The sequence below is a fragment of the Macrobrachium rosenbergii genome, chromosome 9 (assembly GCF_040412425.1).
Source record: "Macrobrachium rosenbergii isolate ZJJX-2024 chromosome 9, ASM4041242v1, whole genome shotgun sequence".
In the NCBI taxonomy this organism is placed as follows: domain Eukaryota; kingdom Metazoa; phylum Arthropoda; class Malacostraca; order Decapoda; family Palaemonidae; genus Macrobrachium; species Macrobrachium rosenbergii.
The window spans coordinates 39,743,239-39,761,715 of record NC_089749.1 but is presented as its reverse complement, the minus strand read 5'-3'; positions in this window follow the sequence as shown (position 1 = coordinate 39,761,715).

Sequence of the window (18,477 nt, the reverse complement as noted above, 5' to 3'; positions counted from 1 at the left end):
GTCAGATCTTGGGGCACGTGGGGTCGCGAGCAGGTCGGATCGCGGAACTATTTACCTTGGCAGAGTGATGGTAGTCCAGGTAGAAGGTGTTACGCGGCCTGGCCAACGAAACTGTAAACTACCAGATGGGACTTCTCAACTTTGTAGGAAAAGGTAAGCAATGAAATTTCCTCTTGACTGGGTAACATATACAGTATATATATATATATATATATATATATATATATATATATATATATATATATATATATATATATATATATATATATATATATATATATATATATATATATATGTATGTATGTATTCATGGGTTGGCATCTGTAAGATCAGCTGAGAAGAATCTCTCTCTCTCTCTCTCTCTCTCTCTCTCTCTCTCTCTCTCTCTCTCGTACCTTCATTTTAACTAAGGCATTTAAATTAAACCTAAGCTTCAAAGATATAATTTATATGCAAATTTAACATAATACTGATTATCCAGGAATAAGTAAAGAAAACGGGTTATGAACTCCCGCTTCAAACTAAATAGAAAATGGAAATCAAAATTCTTTTCCACCCATCGTCACTAATCATTTCATCTTTATTACCATAATTCTATGACACGGTCCTAAATATCGTTGGGTCAGTTCATACTACATGACCACTCCCACGCACCATTTTAAATGCTCGTTACATCGGAGAATTTTCATCTGTCAACACAGGTCCACAAAATATTTCTGTAGAAAAGGAAATACCTAACATTAATGAAATAAAAATGGTAATAAAATCACATTTAAAATATATTGAGAATACAGATAAACAAAAGCATCTGAAAGAGAACAGTTCTTTAAAACGGTGAACGACAATAAGTTTCAAAGTTCAACACTCACTCTCAGCAAAGGGAAAACTCGGTTCCCCCGCGTGTCTCACACGTCCTCTGTGCTTGACTCGACACACCAGAATAATCAGTCTATCATAAGGGTGTTTGTACCAAGCACTTTGTAATAGATATATGCACGTATATTTCAGCTTCACACACTATTGTCCAATTATAACCAGGGTAAAACATTCCATGGAAGTACTCCATCATTACCACGTGACCCTGTATCTAAGCGTCCTGTTCAGGTCATCAGTTGAAAGATCAATGAGTGTCCCTTGCGATCCATATGAACAGAATTTGTTCGGTTTCCAAGCGATAACAAAAGCTGAATATGGCTGATCAATGATAAGACACCTGCAGGATTGCTGAATCGCAGACGCTAGTTATCAGGCAATCGTCGGTGGTATGTTACGAACTAACTCGCTATACTTAACAGGAGCTTGGTCCACCTATTGCCGGGGTGATCCTGCCCTGGGCTCACTTATTCACTCATATGGTACTGACTCATAAAGCATAGCCATATGCAATCACGTAGGTTGCTTTTTCTTGGGCAGCTATGTTTATCGTATTTAAAAAAAAAAAAAAACAGCCACCATCATGATTGTAACTATTATAAAATAAAGATTAACATGTGTTCCAGGAACAGTTTAGCATAGATCGCATTTCCTTACACAATATTGTAACCTCCAATATGACCCGCAAGTCTACAGGCCCTCGCTGATTATGAACATGCTGCATAAAGGTCCTCGGTGATGAGCTGAACACCCTCTCGAGCATGTCAACAACTTGCATAGCCACTGCCCTATATGCTCCGTGAAGGTTGTGGATCCCTCTACAAAGGCGAAAGCGAGAAGGTGTGGCGAATCTACATCGGTCTGCATCCTCAATGGCTGCTGAGGAAGTGGCACCTTGGAACGGTTTGTCACAATCATGTCACGGGTCAATTAAAAAGTCATTAACCCTACTGTAGAATAACATCCTTCATAACGAACGGTCTGTCATTGCAAATACAACTGTCATGGATTAACAAACAACTGTCCCTAAATCCAATAGCTACCGACTGAAACTTGTCTCCCTAGCATCACTAGTGCATAATTACATGTGCTAAAAAAATGGAATGCATTATATAACTACAAAACAGACCCCTACCTATTAGGTTAAATTCACTAAAATCGACTCTAATACGTCAAACGAAAAAATCAATTCAAAACACGCTCATGAGATGTAATCTCATATAACAACGAAACCATTAGTCACCATTACAATATTTAAGATTGTATCGCATACCATAAAAGAAATCAGCCATCATAACAAACCCCTCAACAGGAAACCACATTGTATTAAGAAACTTTTCTCAAATCTTCAAAAATGCCCGAAGAACTCTACGGTATTTCTACATCATATTTAACATAGATTACCCCAGACTACGAAATAATGTGAATAATAAAGAAAGAAAGACCCCCAAAATAACGTCGAAGACCAAAACGATAAACAACTCTATTGTTAATAAAAAACTGACAAATTATGCTAAATTGCCGCTTTTGCGCAAAGAAAAAAAAAACATAAACAGCTGTTCAACCCCAACTAAGCATTAAACTGAGAAAAAGAGAGGGGAGAGGGAAAAAACAAACAAAATAAAGGAAAGGAAAAAACAAACAAACAAACAAATCCCCATCTGCTATTAAATTGTTCCTTTGATCTTAGATATATGGGTTAACTTAGTCAACCATGTACAATCATCAAGAACAACAAATCTATTTCCTCTTTTCACTTCAACAACCCAAAGTGGGCCTTCGAACTTAGGCCCCAATTTGTAATTTAACTGATTCCTGACATTAACTTAAAAAAATACTTTTTCCCAAACTGCAACTTTTTTGTTGTCTAATTTTGCATTACTTCCCTCATCCATTTCTTGCATCTATCACTCAAGATTACTGCTAAGACATGCATGTCTCTCTTTAGCTGTAGCAACTAATGATTTAATTGTAACATTACAACACAAGAAGTTATAGACAACAAATCAAACGCGCCTCACACTGGATAGCCAAACAATTCTTCCCTCGTGTTTATGCTATAACGAATGACATCATTATATCTATCTCAATTCTTATCATTGCCACCTGCGGTGACTCTGAGAGTCTCAAGTACTTTCCTATTGGCTCGCTCGCACAGTCCATTTGCTTCATGCCTATACAGAATAATATTCTTTCTATATCCCCATAACTTGTGCAAGGCATTCTAATGCCTACCACAAATTCTCTCCCATTATCTGTAATAAGCATCTCAAATGCACCCATTGAAAAATGCTATAGCAACCTCTTCTGCCATCTTATTCTTTAATAGAAAAATCTCATCAAACCTTGTTAATTCATCCACAATCACTAACAAATGTCTATAACCATACCCAGACTCACAAAAGTTCGTCAGAGGGTCCTTATGGACCCTCTGAAAAGGCCTACTAGGGATAGGAAAAGACCCCAGTTTACGAGAAGTAACCCTCGCTGGCTTGCATGCATTACAATCATGGCAGCTGGGACATGATTTGGGCAGGCCGGATGTCCAGCACTATAGTGGCCGGCAGCACCACAGGATCAACAGGGGCCCTTTGTGGGGGTTCGGTTACCTGCAGTGATTGTTGGTGGAGAGGGGTGAGTGGAAGTAGAGGGAAAGGAATTCTGGTTATTGGTAGGAGACGGCTTACTGTTGCCAAACTTATAACGGCAATTGGATTCAGTGTGCCCCACCTTCTTACAGTGGGTGCATGTAGACTTGCTAGGTAGTCCGTTCTTCGGGTGAATCGAGCCTGAGGGGTACCAAGGTGGTACTATGCTCCATTGAGATGTGCTGTTGTACTGGTTGTACGTTTCCCAGGAATCGGTCATACGGCAGGCTTCCATAAGTGTTGTGGGCTACTTGTCATTGAGGTACATGGCAAGGGGCCCAGGGACACATTGGAAAAGATCCTTCAGCATAGTCCGGTTGAATAGGTCCTCGAATGTAGTGCACGACAGGGAGTCGAACCAGTGTGTGCCGGACTGGGTCTTGTGACTGGCCCATTTGGTCCAGGACCTGCCGACTTCCTTGGCAAGACCTCGAAACTCCTGTCTCCATTTCTACAGGGTTATTTCATAGGCTTTTGTTATGACCCTATGAACCTTGACCATGTTGCCTCTTTGATTCTTCCCTAGTGAAAGGAGGGATGCCTTAGCTTTACCTTCCATGTGCCTGGCAAGCATTAAGGCCCTCTCTGTCTTAGTAGTGTTGTAGTTTTCAAAGAGAGACTCTGTTTCCTCGAACCATGCCTCTGGCTGTCCTTCAGTCCACTTAGGGACTAGGGAATTAATACTTGATATTGGAGCATTTGGTGCAGCAGGTGTGGGGTTGGAGGCATGTTGAGTAGCCATAGCTTCAGCATTTTCCCTTTTTACCTTTTCCAGTTCGAGCTCCCTCTCCTTGAGAGCTAGCTCGCTTTCCCTGAGGGCTAACTCATGCTGTCTTCTCTTCTCTTCTCTTGCATCTTCCAGCCACCTCTGTTCTTCTTTATATTTCCTCTGTTCTTCAGCATACTTCCTCTGTTCTGCATTATACTTCCTCTGTTCTTCAGCATACTTCCTCTGTGCCTCTTCACACTTCTTCCGTTCCTCTCTTTCGTCCCTCTCTTGATTGGCTAATTCATCCAGCTATTCCTTGACCCAATCAGCTAGTTCCGCTCCTTTGTAAACCAGTGCCTTGCCCATGTTCAGAACGGCTAGGTGGCGTTCTAGCGACATGGTTCTGGGAGGGTAAGGACGTCTACCTTGGATGACTGGAAGGCATGGAAAACAAGATTGTTCAGTATGCCAATGACACAACATTTGAGAAATGAGGCTGCTCTTAGTCTCAGTTGTAATATGGAGCGGATTAGTGAATGGTGTAGTTGGTGTGGTATGAGGCTGAACTCCAGTAAAACGACATCACTGTTGATTAGTAGATTTTGTACAGATTTTCCACCCTATCCTCCACTTTAACTATACTTGATGTAACTTTTGACTCACATCTTACTTTTGAGAAACATTTATTGAAAGTGTTAGCAAATGACACATGGACCTTAGATATTGTATGTCAAGGCTTAAATATTTATAATGGTGACTAAAACAATACAACCTATTTTAGGTCATTTGTCTTTTCTTTACAAGAATACTGTTTCTCTGTGAGGATATCTGCTTATTCCAGAGATTTATCTCCTTAAGACAGATTGTTCATGGTAGTAGGGTTCTGTTTACTAACATCAGCAGTTATGGCTTGGACCATCGACAGATGGGCTCTTGTTTGTCAGCTTTTCATAAGTTATATTTTAACAGAGATCTTTCACATTCATAACTGATCCCTGATCCTCTTTTTCTGCCGAGAGCAACCAGATTTTCTGAACAGCAGCATCAATATGTAGTAAATGTGCCTCGTTGTCCAAAGACCCTTTATTTGTTACACAGTTGGACTGTGCAAATTCTCTCTGAGGCTGTTGTGCAACTGGAACCTGAAAAGTTGAAGTGAAGATTCAGCTCATTACTATCCTATAACAATTCTCCTTGTATTTTATAACCGAATAACATCTTTATCTTTTTGTTTATTAATTTGCTATTTTTCCCTTTTCTAATAATTGATATCATCTTTCTGTATTTCTTATTACCTGGCACTTTTGTCAAATGAACACCATATTCTTCGGAAACTTGAATTTCAAGTCAGTGGTCCTGGTGTGCTTGTTCGATATGATTTGGGTTTATCTGAATAATAACAATAACAATAATTGTTATTGTTATTATTCAGATGAACCCAGATCGTATGCAACAAGCACACCAGGGCCACTGACTTGAGATTTAAGTCGTAAATTAAAATGAAATTGCACTACTTTGATCATATTTTGTTAGCATAGAAAAAATAAGAACAATTAAATAATTATCATCTAATTGTTCTAATTTTTTCTGTGCTAACAAAATATGATCAAAGCAGTGCAATTTCATTTTATTTTATAACTTAAATGGATTTTATACCTCATTTCCTAATGCTCTTATCCTAAACTGCGGCACTAACAGATAAGGCCAGCCAGATATCCAATGTAAAAGAAAATCAATTGTTATTTGTACTGGATCTGAAGACATTTCCTTCTTAACGTACTATATGGCAATTTAATTTCTTTTATTTTCTGAAATGAAAAATAAACATAACGTGTTAAAAAATTTTGGATAGATAAATATGAAAAGATATCTCAGTCTTGGGTTAAGGAATGTAGAGCAATGAAAGAATATGTAGGCCTAATATATGTTACTTGAAGAATATATATTTGTTGTTATAGTGTACTATTATTTTGTATTAGTCATGGAAATAAAAGACTCTTAAAGTATGATATATTCTTTCTGAGCTATGACGATGCCCTTTCGTATTTATTTTTGTTATTAACAATATTATCAGTCGTAGCAGTAAACAAGAGCTTGTGATAATTCTATCATAGCTCCCTTTAAAAAATATGTTTTCTATAATCTCATAATCTCAACGATAGTAAAACAGGAAAACAGTAGAGATCAATTGTGAATGTGAAAGATCTCTGTTAAAATATAACTTATGAAAAACTAACAAACAAGAGTTCATCCGTCGATGGTCCAAGCCATAATTGCTAATGTTACTAAGTAAACCTAACATCATGAACTACTCTGCCTAAAAAAGATATCTCTTGCAGAAGCAGGCATCCTCACAGGAGAACAGCATTCGTGTGAAGGAAGGACAAACGACCTAAAATACATTGCCTTGTTTTTATCAATGTTATGAAAAGTTAGGGATTTACGCACAATATCTAATTCCCGTGTGGCATTTGCCGACACTTTCAATGGATGTTTCTCAAAAATAAGATGTGAGTCAAAAGTTACTCCAAGCAGTTAAAGCTACAGGCTCATTTAGCATAGTCCCATCCACCTGAAGGGAAGGATAGGTTGGAATATCCGTACTAGATCTAGTAATCAACAATGATTTCGTTTTACTGGAGTTCAGCTTCATACCAAACTGACTACAACGTTCTCAAATCCGCTCCATGTCACGGTAGAGACTAAGGCAGCCTCATTTCTCAAGTTTTGCAGCATTGGCATAATGAGCAATCTTTGTTCTCCCTGATGATGTGACCAAGATTCATGAAACATGGGAATAAACTACTATACTTGGAATCTGCTTATCTTCCTGTACTGACCCTTTTTAGTATGTGAAGCTTTTCCTGTTCGTCACTTTATATATATATATATATATATATATATATATATATATATATATATATATATATATATATATATATATATATATATATATATATATATATATATATATATATATATATATATATATATATAGTGCTCCCAACAGCAGCTTTAAAGGCGTCCTAGCAGAAGTTAACAAGTGGCAATTCAACTCCTGTTGATGACGGAGAACAGCGACGCCATCAACACCCTGAGAAAATCCTTCTTACCAGGGTAACCACAGGTAACACGTCGCAGGTGCCAGAAGTACCTGAGAGCCACGCAGAGCGTAAGAAACTCACGTCGCAGGTGACAGGAGAGCACCCACGAAGAACAACGTAAATCCAAATTATTTCGAAGATGCTAAGATAATTTTTCAAAGGCACCAGATGAGTACAATCAAGGGAGAAGTTAAGCCCGCACTGCTCGGGCCACATTTATGGCCAAACGTTGATCACAAGCGTTCAACGGCACTCGAAAAATAAAATAACAGAACAAATGTTAATACGATAGTTAATAAACGTAAACAAGCGGGGAGGAGGCGTCAAAACTGTAAACAAATACTGGAAAATCTTCTTACACTTAATTTTTACAAAGCACTGGCGTTCCTTAAGAATAATACTTAAAACTAAAAAGAAACAAGGCTGATCTAAATTTACTTAAAGCCAAAAATAAAGGGAAAACTTTACGTTAACCTAATACCTTCCTCCCCAAAATAAAAAATTTATTCTAACAGAAGAAAAATTTTAGATCATACAAAAACAAAAATCCTGGAAAGGAAAAATATTAAGGACAACCAACAATAAACTATAGGGTCATGAACAGGACAAAATACAATAAAAGACCTGAAACCTATAATAAAATTGGAATTAATATAATCACCAAACCTCAAAATTTGGCATACCAGGAAAAAAACTCGACAGTTTGACCATCAACGAGAAATATGTCAAAGTAATCCAAACCAAAATAAACCGAAACTCAAACTATTACACAAAATAGTTATCACCAGAGACAATGAATGTCTACAATTCAGCAAATAATACTGAATTTACACATAACAAACCCTACCATATTGGCCTACCTGTTGTAACCGTCCGTATTTAGGTCACTACAGGTTATACTTTGGGTCAAAAGAAAACAAATAGACAAAAACCCTAGATGCCTCACTAAGAATGCCTAGGAACTAACACACCAAACCTCAAGCTAAGGACACACTCATACTCATCCTCACAACTCTTTAAACTACAGCTTACTGCAAAAAAAAAGCAACGCAAACCCATTGAAGAAACGAGAGAGGCGAGGCACAAGGGAAAGAGGCCAGACGTGAACAACCTTATATTCTAGAAAGAGCATCAGGAATTTCATTTTCAATTCCCTTCACATGTTTTATCACCAGCGTGAATTCCTGTAGCTGAAGAGCCCAGCGTAAAATCCTCTGGTTGACTCCTTTCATACGCTCTATGAAAACCAGCGGGTTATGATCAGTCCAAATCTCTACGGGAAAAGAAAAATTGGTTACATAAGGTTTAAAATGTACAAGAGTGCGGACCAAAGCAAGGGCTTCTATCTCTATGGTGGAATACCTCCTTTCATTTGCCAATAACTTACGGCTGAAGTAAGACACGGGATGAACCTCTCCTTCCTCATTACTTTGAAAGAGGACACCACCAATACCTACGTCACTGGCATCCACGGCAATAATAAATGGCTTCTGAAAATTTGGGGAAGTCAAAATAAGGTTAGACATTAATACTAATTTAAGCTTATTAAAAGTTTCCTCACATTGAGGAGACCACAAAAATTTTTGCTCTTTTTCGAGTAATTTTGGAAGGGGCTGAGCAAGGTCCAAGAAGTTTTGCACAAATCGGCGATAATAACCTGTCTTTCCCAGATCTCTTCTCATCTCTCTGACATTGCGCGGCCTCTTTAGATTAATAATGGCCTCGAGATTGGCTTGCTTAGGAACCACCTGACCTAAACCAACCTCGTAACCCAAATAACACACCTTGGCTTTACTGAACTACTTAGCCAGATTTACAACAAGACTAGCGGTTCTAAGAGTCTTAAAAACTACGCAACCGTACTATATGCGTATGCCAGTCATTACTATAAACTACTAAATCATCTGTGCAAATTTCAGTACCTTCCAGACCACAAATGGCCCAATTCATAAGCCTTTGAAAAGTGCATGCAGCATTCTTCATCCCAAAGAGCATCACTTTACACTCGTACAGACAGAAGGGAGTAACAAAAGCAGAGATTTCATGAGCTCGATCAGATAAAGGAACCTGCTCATAACCCTTCAATAGATCCAATTTAGTAATATAATTGGCCGACCCTATCTGATCAAGACAATCATCTCTACGAGGCAGAGGAAAAGATTCATTTTTAGTGTGAGCATTCACCTTCCGGTCGTCCACACACATACGGAACTTCTCATCAGGCTTCTGAATGACAACTATAGGGGAGCTCCAAGGGCTAACCGAAGGTTGAATGAGGTCGTGCTCCAACGTATACTTAATCTCCTTGTTGACTATATTTCTTTTTACAGGATTCAACCGGTATGGACTTTGTTTAACAGGGGAAGCACTTTCCATACCCACATCATGCTAGAGGAAGTTAGTTCGACTAGGGAAATCCTGAAATAAATCTGAAAAGAAATAAATTAGATTAAGTACATCCTTTTTTTGACTACATCCAAATGTTCTTAACCTTCCCGCAAAACTTCTAAACTTTGTACATTGTCAAAAAGAGCATCTGAAGGTACCTGACACATTAAGTCATCTGAATCCTTGGAAGGTAATTCCATAGCTATGGACACAGGCTCATACACAATTGCTAGAGGATCAAGACTCTTACAATGATATGGTTTTAATCTATTAATATGCAATATTTTGCACTTAAGACTTGTCCTGGAGCCTCTATCTCATAATTTGCACCATACAATTTCCTCAATACCTTCCATGGCCCCCTTATGCCCAAATACCAGTTCGGAGGGAGCTACACCAATGGAGGCATTCGGGTGATTCCTAAGCGCAAAGAGAGCAAAGGGAAGCACTCACTTTATCCCAGTCATCACCCTGTTCATAACAATGTTTCTTGAATATAGATTTAAGAGTCTGGTGAAACCTTTCCACCACACCCTGGCTCTTGGATGATAAGGTACGCTGGTAATGTGCTGAATGGCCAGTTCAGCACACTTACCCCTAAATACCTCACTTATGAAATTTGTACCACAATCTGTCTGAATTACACGAGGGAGACCATGCCTGGAAAAGAATTCTATTAGTTTTTCAAAGACTACTTTAGATGTTATTCGTCTTACAGGGAATGCCTCTGGAAATCTAGGAGCCCTATCCATAATGGTTAAAAGATACGTAAAACCAGTCGTAGTTTTAGGCAACGGTCCCACCACATCAATAACTAACTGCAAACGGCTCACTGATTGCAGGGATAGGGTTTAAAGGGACTTTAGTGATATTTTGATTAGGTTTTCCCATATCCTGACAAGCGTCACATCCCTTTACAAACTGCTTCACAGATGATTTTAATCCAGGCCACCAAAAGCATTTTGCCAACTTTCGAAAAGTTTTCCATACCCCAAAATGGCCTGGAAAAGAATTATCATGAGCAAGACTCAAAACAGATTTATGAAACTCAGACAGGACGAAAATTTGTTCAACACGAGACGTTCTGCTCAGATCATCAGTAGGGGGGCGACTAATTTGGTACAATAAACCATTCATCATACAAAACCTAGGACTAGTCAGATCTGTGGTGTCACCTAAATCAAAATTAAATTCCTTTTTCTGCGCTTAAGTAAAAGACATCCTGTCCCAATCGGGTTTCAAAACATCATCAGTATCACCATCTCTACTACTGCTATCTACAGACCCAGGCCTCTCTAAATCTACTTCTAAACTACTTAACATTAATTCATCATCATCACTGATTAGGTCTGCAGCCTTGGCTGCTGCATGGCTTGTTGCAGCCACGGAGCAAGCACGCACGGACAATATTGGGAATAACTCATGTCCATTACTGTTCAGCATATCATTGTCCAAAGTACCATCAATACCAGGGATAGGAAGGCTTTCAACGACCGCCAACTCGGTCACTTTATCGTATCCAGGGAACGACGACCTGACTTCCACCAACGGAACCGAAACAACCGTGTTCGGGAACCCTCCCAGAACAACAAAATTCCCTGAATATTCTAACAAACCTTTCAAGGTTTTCTTCAAAACCAGAGACCGAGCCGAACCTGTGTCTCTCAAAAACCTCACTTGAATAGTCTCTGAATCAGATATCAATTTACCTGGCCAAACATATTTATCATAATGGAGTCATAACTCCTTATTACCGGAGGACGAACTACTACTACTCCTATCAGCACTACTACTAACTACTGGATTTCTCTCAACCTTGGGAGGACTAACTACGGACCTGTGGGAAATTAAAGACACAGGATTATTACCAGGCCAACAATTATATCACCTGTGAACATTAAAAAATAACAGTAGACCAAGAACTCTACCCTATGGAACTTCAGACAAAATAGGTCTTGGTTTCCTAAAGATCCCAACAACAGCAGCTCGCTGCTGCCTAGTTGTAAGAAAATATTGAAGTGATCCTAAAACATGTCCGCCCACCCACTCCAAGATTCCTAAGTTTATGTATAATTCACTAAATCGAAAGCAACACTAAAATTCTCAATTACTGTACGCTCAAAACTCTTACTAAGGTTCTCTTGCAAATGGAATGTCAAATCTAACAGAGCATTGCAAGTACCTAACTGCCTCCTATATGCTTATTGACTGTCAGTTAACAATCCTTTGGATTTCATTTACTGGCTTTTAAATAAGTTCTGCAACTCTGGAGAGCATAAGAAGTATAAACTGGTATTATCTATAATTACCCTCTATATTGTTATATTGGACCGAGTTATTTTTGCATTTATAATATCATTGTGAGATATGCGTTGGGACTGTATAATCTGGCTTCTTTTTATAACTTAGTGAATGAGAGAATGAGTGTGAGTGCTGATTGGGTTGCCGTGATATTGCTATTCTGTTTGGTTGCCGTTTTGCCATTCTTTTGGTTGGGACATCACTTTTGTGCTTATGTTGCTAACTGTTTGCTGACTATACGTTGTTAACTGTGATGTGCTTGCTAAAAAAAGTTTATCTATGAAGTTTTTGTTCTAGCATGTGGAGTCTACATGGGTAGTGGCCGAGCCTATGCAAGGATGGTGTACTCGTAACTAAGTGACAAGTAAAATAAGAGACATAGAAAAGAAAATGCCGAAGTTTATTTAACATGAACACAATGAAATATCCAAGTTCATAATAGTAAAATTATGAAAGTAAATTGGAACGTTCACATGTACAATGGACTTATTAGGGATGTAGCTATGAATGGTAAGGTGTCAGTATTTATTAACAAGTCACTGACATACCAGATAGCATAGGGGAAACTCAGCACGAAAATGGAGGGCATTACATGTGACATTCTGTTTTCCATATTGCCACCAACCTATTTTATTGTAGACAATGTGTCATTTTGACTACTATGATTGATGAAAAGGTATGAGTTATTTTTCTGTTACAATCAGGTTAAGATGTATGTGTATCACTTGTTTGAACAATAAGTGGTTGCCAATTTTTTGTATGAGGGTAGCAAAATAAGGTAACCAGTAACTGCCAATAAGCATAAATTGTGCAAATGGAACCGTGAGAATCAGGAAGCGAAAGGGTTCGAAGGATAATGTCAAATTTAGCAGATTACCAAGACCCAGATAGATAATTAAAAGACAAAAAAATGTAAGACAAGATTTTTTCTATCACACTGTCACGATCCAAGAATTGTTCCAGGTTCTTTCAAACTCTAAACAATAATGTTACAACACCAGCAACTGAAATATGGGAAATAAATATAAAAAGAAACTCTCGTAACATTACAACACATTTATTTACAACCTTGTCTACAAAGAAAATGAAATGTTGTTTCCCCTTTGCCCTCATTCAACATAAAACTAAACAAAACAAATCTAAGCAGTTATAGATAGGGGGAACAAGTTGCAAGGTAGAGCAATCTTAATACTTAATGGTGAGTTGGTGAGTTATCCTTCGTGGCTGGGGTTTCAGCTGAAGAGATGATGCTGGCACGGTGACCTCGGGCTTGAAGACGTCACAGAAGGGTAGCTGGGAACTCAGCAGGGTTGTTGCTGGTACGATGACCACGGGCTCGTAGACGTCACAAAAGGGATGTCTTCAGGGTGGGGCAGCAAAAGTTGTTTCTCCAAGAATCCGGAGATTATGCGAATGGAGGGCAGGAAAGGCTGGCAACTCATCCTCGCTATAGGCAGGAAGGGCTGACTACTTCTTGTCACAGGCAGGAAGAGCTTAGCAACTCCTCCACACAAGCAGGAAGGGCTGACTACTTTTCCTCATCATTGGTATGTAGGGCTCGCTGCTTCACCTCGTCTCGAACGTGGAAGGCTTAGAGACTTCTCATCACAAGAAGGAAGGGCTGGCTGCTTCTCTTCGTCTCGGGCAGGACAAGATTTTATGGAGAAAAGAGTAAAAGTCGTCTGAAGGGGATACTTCCGTCGGAACCTTGCTTTGTCCGACCTGTGGTTGGCCTCTCTGTCTCTATCTGTTTCTATCTCTGTCTTGGGAAGTCTCTTCTGGAAGCTTATATATCACTGTGTGGATGGAGCTAATGATGACAGACAGTCGTCATTCCCATATAAAGATTTTTGATTTTCTGCATAATGGTTGGTTCCTTAATAACTGCCCCTTTCTGGTCACGCCATAGAAGCTTCCAGAACATATTTTCTAATGCAGTGTGGATTGAATATTGTGCCATGTTACCAAGGCATGGCATGAGATACCACGTGGTGTCATTTCCACGAGAAAGGGTTTCATCGAATCGCTAATTGTCCACGAGGTGTTGACAACAGTAACTGACTGGTGATGACATCTTTGAGCAAACACAGGAAACAGTCACGTCCTGGAAAAGAGGTATTTCTTTTTCAATATATTTCTTCAACGTTATTGCATCTACCCATGACACACCAACTTGAATGTGAACTAGCCTGGCCAAATTATTGCAGTCAAGAAGCCACCATATCACTGCTTATAACTCTGCCACCAACAGCTTGGTGGAAAGAACCCACTACTGGCCCAAAGCTGCCTTCATCACCAGATACCGCATCCCAAATTGAAGTAACAACCATCCTGGGTCCTACTCGGCCTTTGCTTTATGTTCCTGGTGAGTCCTTCCCCCTCAAAGCTTACTTCCAACCCGAAGAAGAGCTCTCAAGACTTCCTCTCAAGACTGTTTTAGGAAGGAACCATCTTTGCATACAACGTACGGGGACACCAAAGAAACAGTTCTCACTGTTAAGTTTCTGCATGTACAAGAGGACTAGGTCTCCACCAGAAGGATAAAACTGCTTACCTGGAAGTCAACAAAACCTTTTGTCACTCAGTCCAAGTCTAGACATCAAGTCCAGTCTCTGTAAAAACTCAGTCTATAACAAAAACACTCCTTGTAAATAGCAACCAAGTACCTTATCAGTACCCTGAAAAGCATCTACTTAGTAACGATGTAGAATGATTATGTATTTTGTCCTGTATCTGCTAATGTCAATGTAAAATTCAATTTCATTTTTACAGCATTCTGTTCTCTAATAACCGAGGACTTTAGCAGCACGCTGAAAGGCATCTGTGTAGTAAGGATGTGGAACATTGATATATCATTTAACTCAAATTATCTTTAAAGTGTATAATATTTAACCTGTATATATCATTTGTGATTTATTCATGGCAGTGTATAATAGTTTTTGATAAATTGTATATTGTTATATAATTTTTTTTTCTTTTAAGGAAAGAGCCCTGTAAAGCTACAATATCGAAATCTGCTTCAGCCAATTACTTAACAGCCAGTCAAAAAGCTACCCCATGGTCACGCACTCACCTGTCACCCATTTTCTGTACGCATGCCTGGTCAGTTACCTGATCAAAATAGGTCAGTTTCTGAGAATAAAGTCAAGTCTTATGTAATAGGACACCCCCCCCCCAACCCAACAATCCCCATAGGTCAGTGGTACTGGGCCTTTGTACTCCTGTTTGCCTGGATTTTTTTTTTTTTTTTTTTTTTACAGAGGTTGATAGTTATGAGAATGGCTTGCGAGTTATGACTGGTTCCAGGAAGAAAAGACCGCAGCCCTCTGATTATTGTACTGATAAAGCTCTCCCTCATTCACTGAAAAGAACTGGAAGTAACCAGGCAACACCCGCAGAACTCCCTCACTCACTCCCTTCATCCTCCACATCTTCATCCTCCTCCTCCTCCTCCTCACAAGCCTCCCTTCCTCCTCCTCACCCTCCTCCCTCATCCCTTCCTCCTCCAGTCTCGGACACGAGTGAATACCCTCCTCTGCCGAAGTTCAGAGCACCACCAGTTGAAGTATGGGTCTCTTATGCAGTGGTGGTTGCCCTTAAGAGGAATAACCCTGGCAACATTACAGCATGACCAATTCAAAGGGGAGAAAGATCCACCACACAAAAGGACAGAGCAACAGTTGACCTTCTGAAGACCAGCACCAATTCCCAATTACTGAATCAGAATAAAACAACTCAACAATGCCATCATCTGTAATTACCCAGTAGAACTCGCTGGAACCCTCTTCTAGAGCTCCTTAACATCATCGATGCCCAGAGCTGTGAAACAAATCAGAAAGCTCCTTCATGAAAAATCTTAGCAATATTCAATAACCGGCTCTTCAGAATATGGGGAGATTCCCTCACAGAGAACGCACCAGAGCCTCTCAGGTGCTCCCGTTCTCAGTGTTATGGCCATCACCTGGACCTTTGTAAAGGCCCCATAATTTGTACAGTACCATAAGACCAAAGAATTTCTGGAAAAAAAAAGTTACCTGCTACTCCGAAGTGCCCTAAGTATTCTGAACCACATCATGCTTGATTTAAACGATGCAGTGCAAGACTGATTCGCATTGCACCGTAGAAGGCAAGAATAAATTCATCCAGATCGAAACCAGTACCTGCCTCTGCACTCTGGCCAACGATAACCTAAGAACCACGGAAAGCAATAGTAGAACAACCAGTGAAGTGCCCCCAATTTCCTGTCAAACGAATGAGACACAAACCAAGCAGCAAACGCCTACAACTTCCCCTTCTCGTCTTACCAATAACCCCGACCCCAATCCTCTGACCCAAAATTTGCCTTGCTTCTGGATTCCTTCTGGACTTGCAAAGGGTGAATTGAAAGTACTGATTTTATGCGGTGAACTCAAGCATTTTATGTGCAAATGTCATGGAGATCATCGGCAATATAACAAGGAGAGAGTATCATTGGAGTTCTCATGAAACCTTTGAGAGTGTCTCTCGACAAAGCTCAGCAACTTTACGCTTTGATTGGCAGTTGCCTTTTTTCTCCCGCTAACGCATTTTTTTTCTCTGTTCGGCCGCCTAACGTCTGACAGCCGAATCCTTCGATAATCACCTCTATCTTCCACTTAAGCTCTATCATTCTCTTTTATCGCCTTACTGAAGGGGAATAAAAACAAATCATGATTATGCACTTAAGAGTCTACTGTCCTTCTGAGAGCGGTAAAAGCGGACCATTAAATAGGAAGACAAAAAGCCCCAAAAAACACTATATATACATTGTAACCATATTTTTCGAATACTAATACTTCTGTCTTCCTGATTAATGGTTAAATATTTCGCCAGCGATCAGGAATGCAGAAGTATTGGTATTCGAAATATAAGGTTGCAACGCGTGTATAGCGTTTTTATAGGCATTTTTATCTTCATAGTACACCAAAAATATTTCTTTTCCTCCGCCGATACTACTTGTTTGTAAAGATAGATGCTTTTTCTTAAAGTATCTCAGTAAGTTAAATACCGTTTTCTTCTCTTACTATATATATATATATATATATATATATATATATATATATATATATATATATATATATATATATATATATATATATAATCTTTTTCAGTTTTCATTACTGGTCATCTACGACTCACTAGGACTAGTTACCATCAACTAAGGTTTAAAAAGTGGTTTGTAATCCAGTCTGTTGAAATTTTCATTCAGTAACCATATTTACTCCTTCATACTATCAATTTTTACTCATTTTATCCATGACCATTTTGTCACTAAAATCACTGAATGACAACACTGGCTGCTCTTTATAACACAGGCTGCTCTTTATGCAAGAGCCCATGCTAGCATAAAACCTCCTGTTACAAACAAAAAAAAAAGAAGAATAAAATTAGTCACACGACGGGCTCCTGTGTATCTTTTTCTTTACAAAGTCATTTCAAAATATTTTATTTGAGTTTGTTTTAACTTGCAGTAAAAAAAAAAAAAAAAAAAAAAGACACACACAGTTGCCTTTTTTCTCCCGCTAACGCATTTTTTTTCTCTGTTCGGCCGCCTAACGTCTGACAGCCGAATCCTTCGATAATCACCTCTATCTTCCACTTAAGCTCTATCATTCTCTTTTATCGATTGGATCCTTGGGAATTTACATTATCAAAAGAATCAGGTGTTCCGGTGACTAAAGTCTGTCAGACACAAAACTGAATATGAGGAAAATTAATAAGTTCTAACTGTGAAATTTGTCTGCCAGGGCATCACAAGCAGTTTATTTCAAATGTTTCAGCCATATCCCGGATGACAACATGCATCATCTTGCCTTTCATAAACACAGGAAGAATAACAACAAACTGCAGAAGACAATGGTCACAGCCACATTCATACTCTAACTGCGGAATTTTGGAATTTCACCAGAGAGCATTCACAAATTATTAATTTCTTAAAATACACAAAATTTACAGCGAGAGGAACCCACCTACCCACACAGACATTCTTATCTAAATTGCCTGAGCTTTCATGCTTCCTGGATAAGCCCTTCAGTTCCAGCTCATTTCGCACTCAATCAGTCCAGCAAATTCTAGGACTTCCATTCCTCATTTGTGTAAAGTTTGATAAAACTGAAGACGACTATCGCGGCCAGATTCTCGGCCGTCGCCGACCTAAATATTTATTGCCTTTTGTTTATGTTTTTATTAATGTTGGTTTACTTATTTTGTTGATGTTTATGGTATTTACCATCTTTGCTGATGTTTTCAAGTTCATTCCCAAGGGGCTGGTAGTGAATATGGAGCTCCTTTTGCACGTAAACTGTACTTACCAAAACTAGAGGGTGTTGTAGTAGACGCTAGCTTTACCTAAAACTTAAGCCAATCATATGCCGGCAAGTGCTCTTTCTTCCAGAGCACCCTCTTAACTTTGGTAGAGTCTACAAGAGATGAAGTA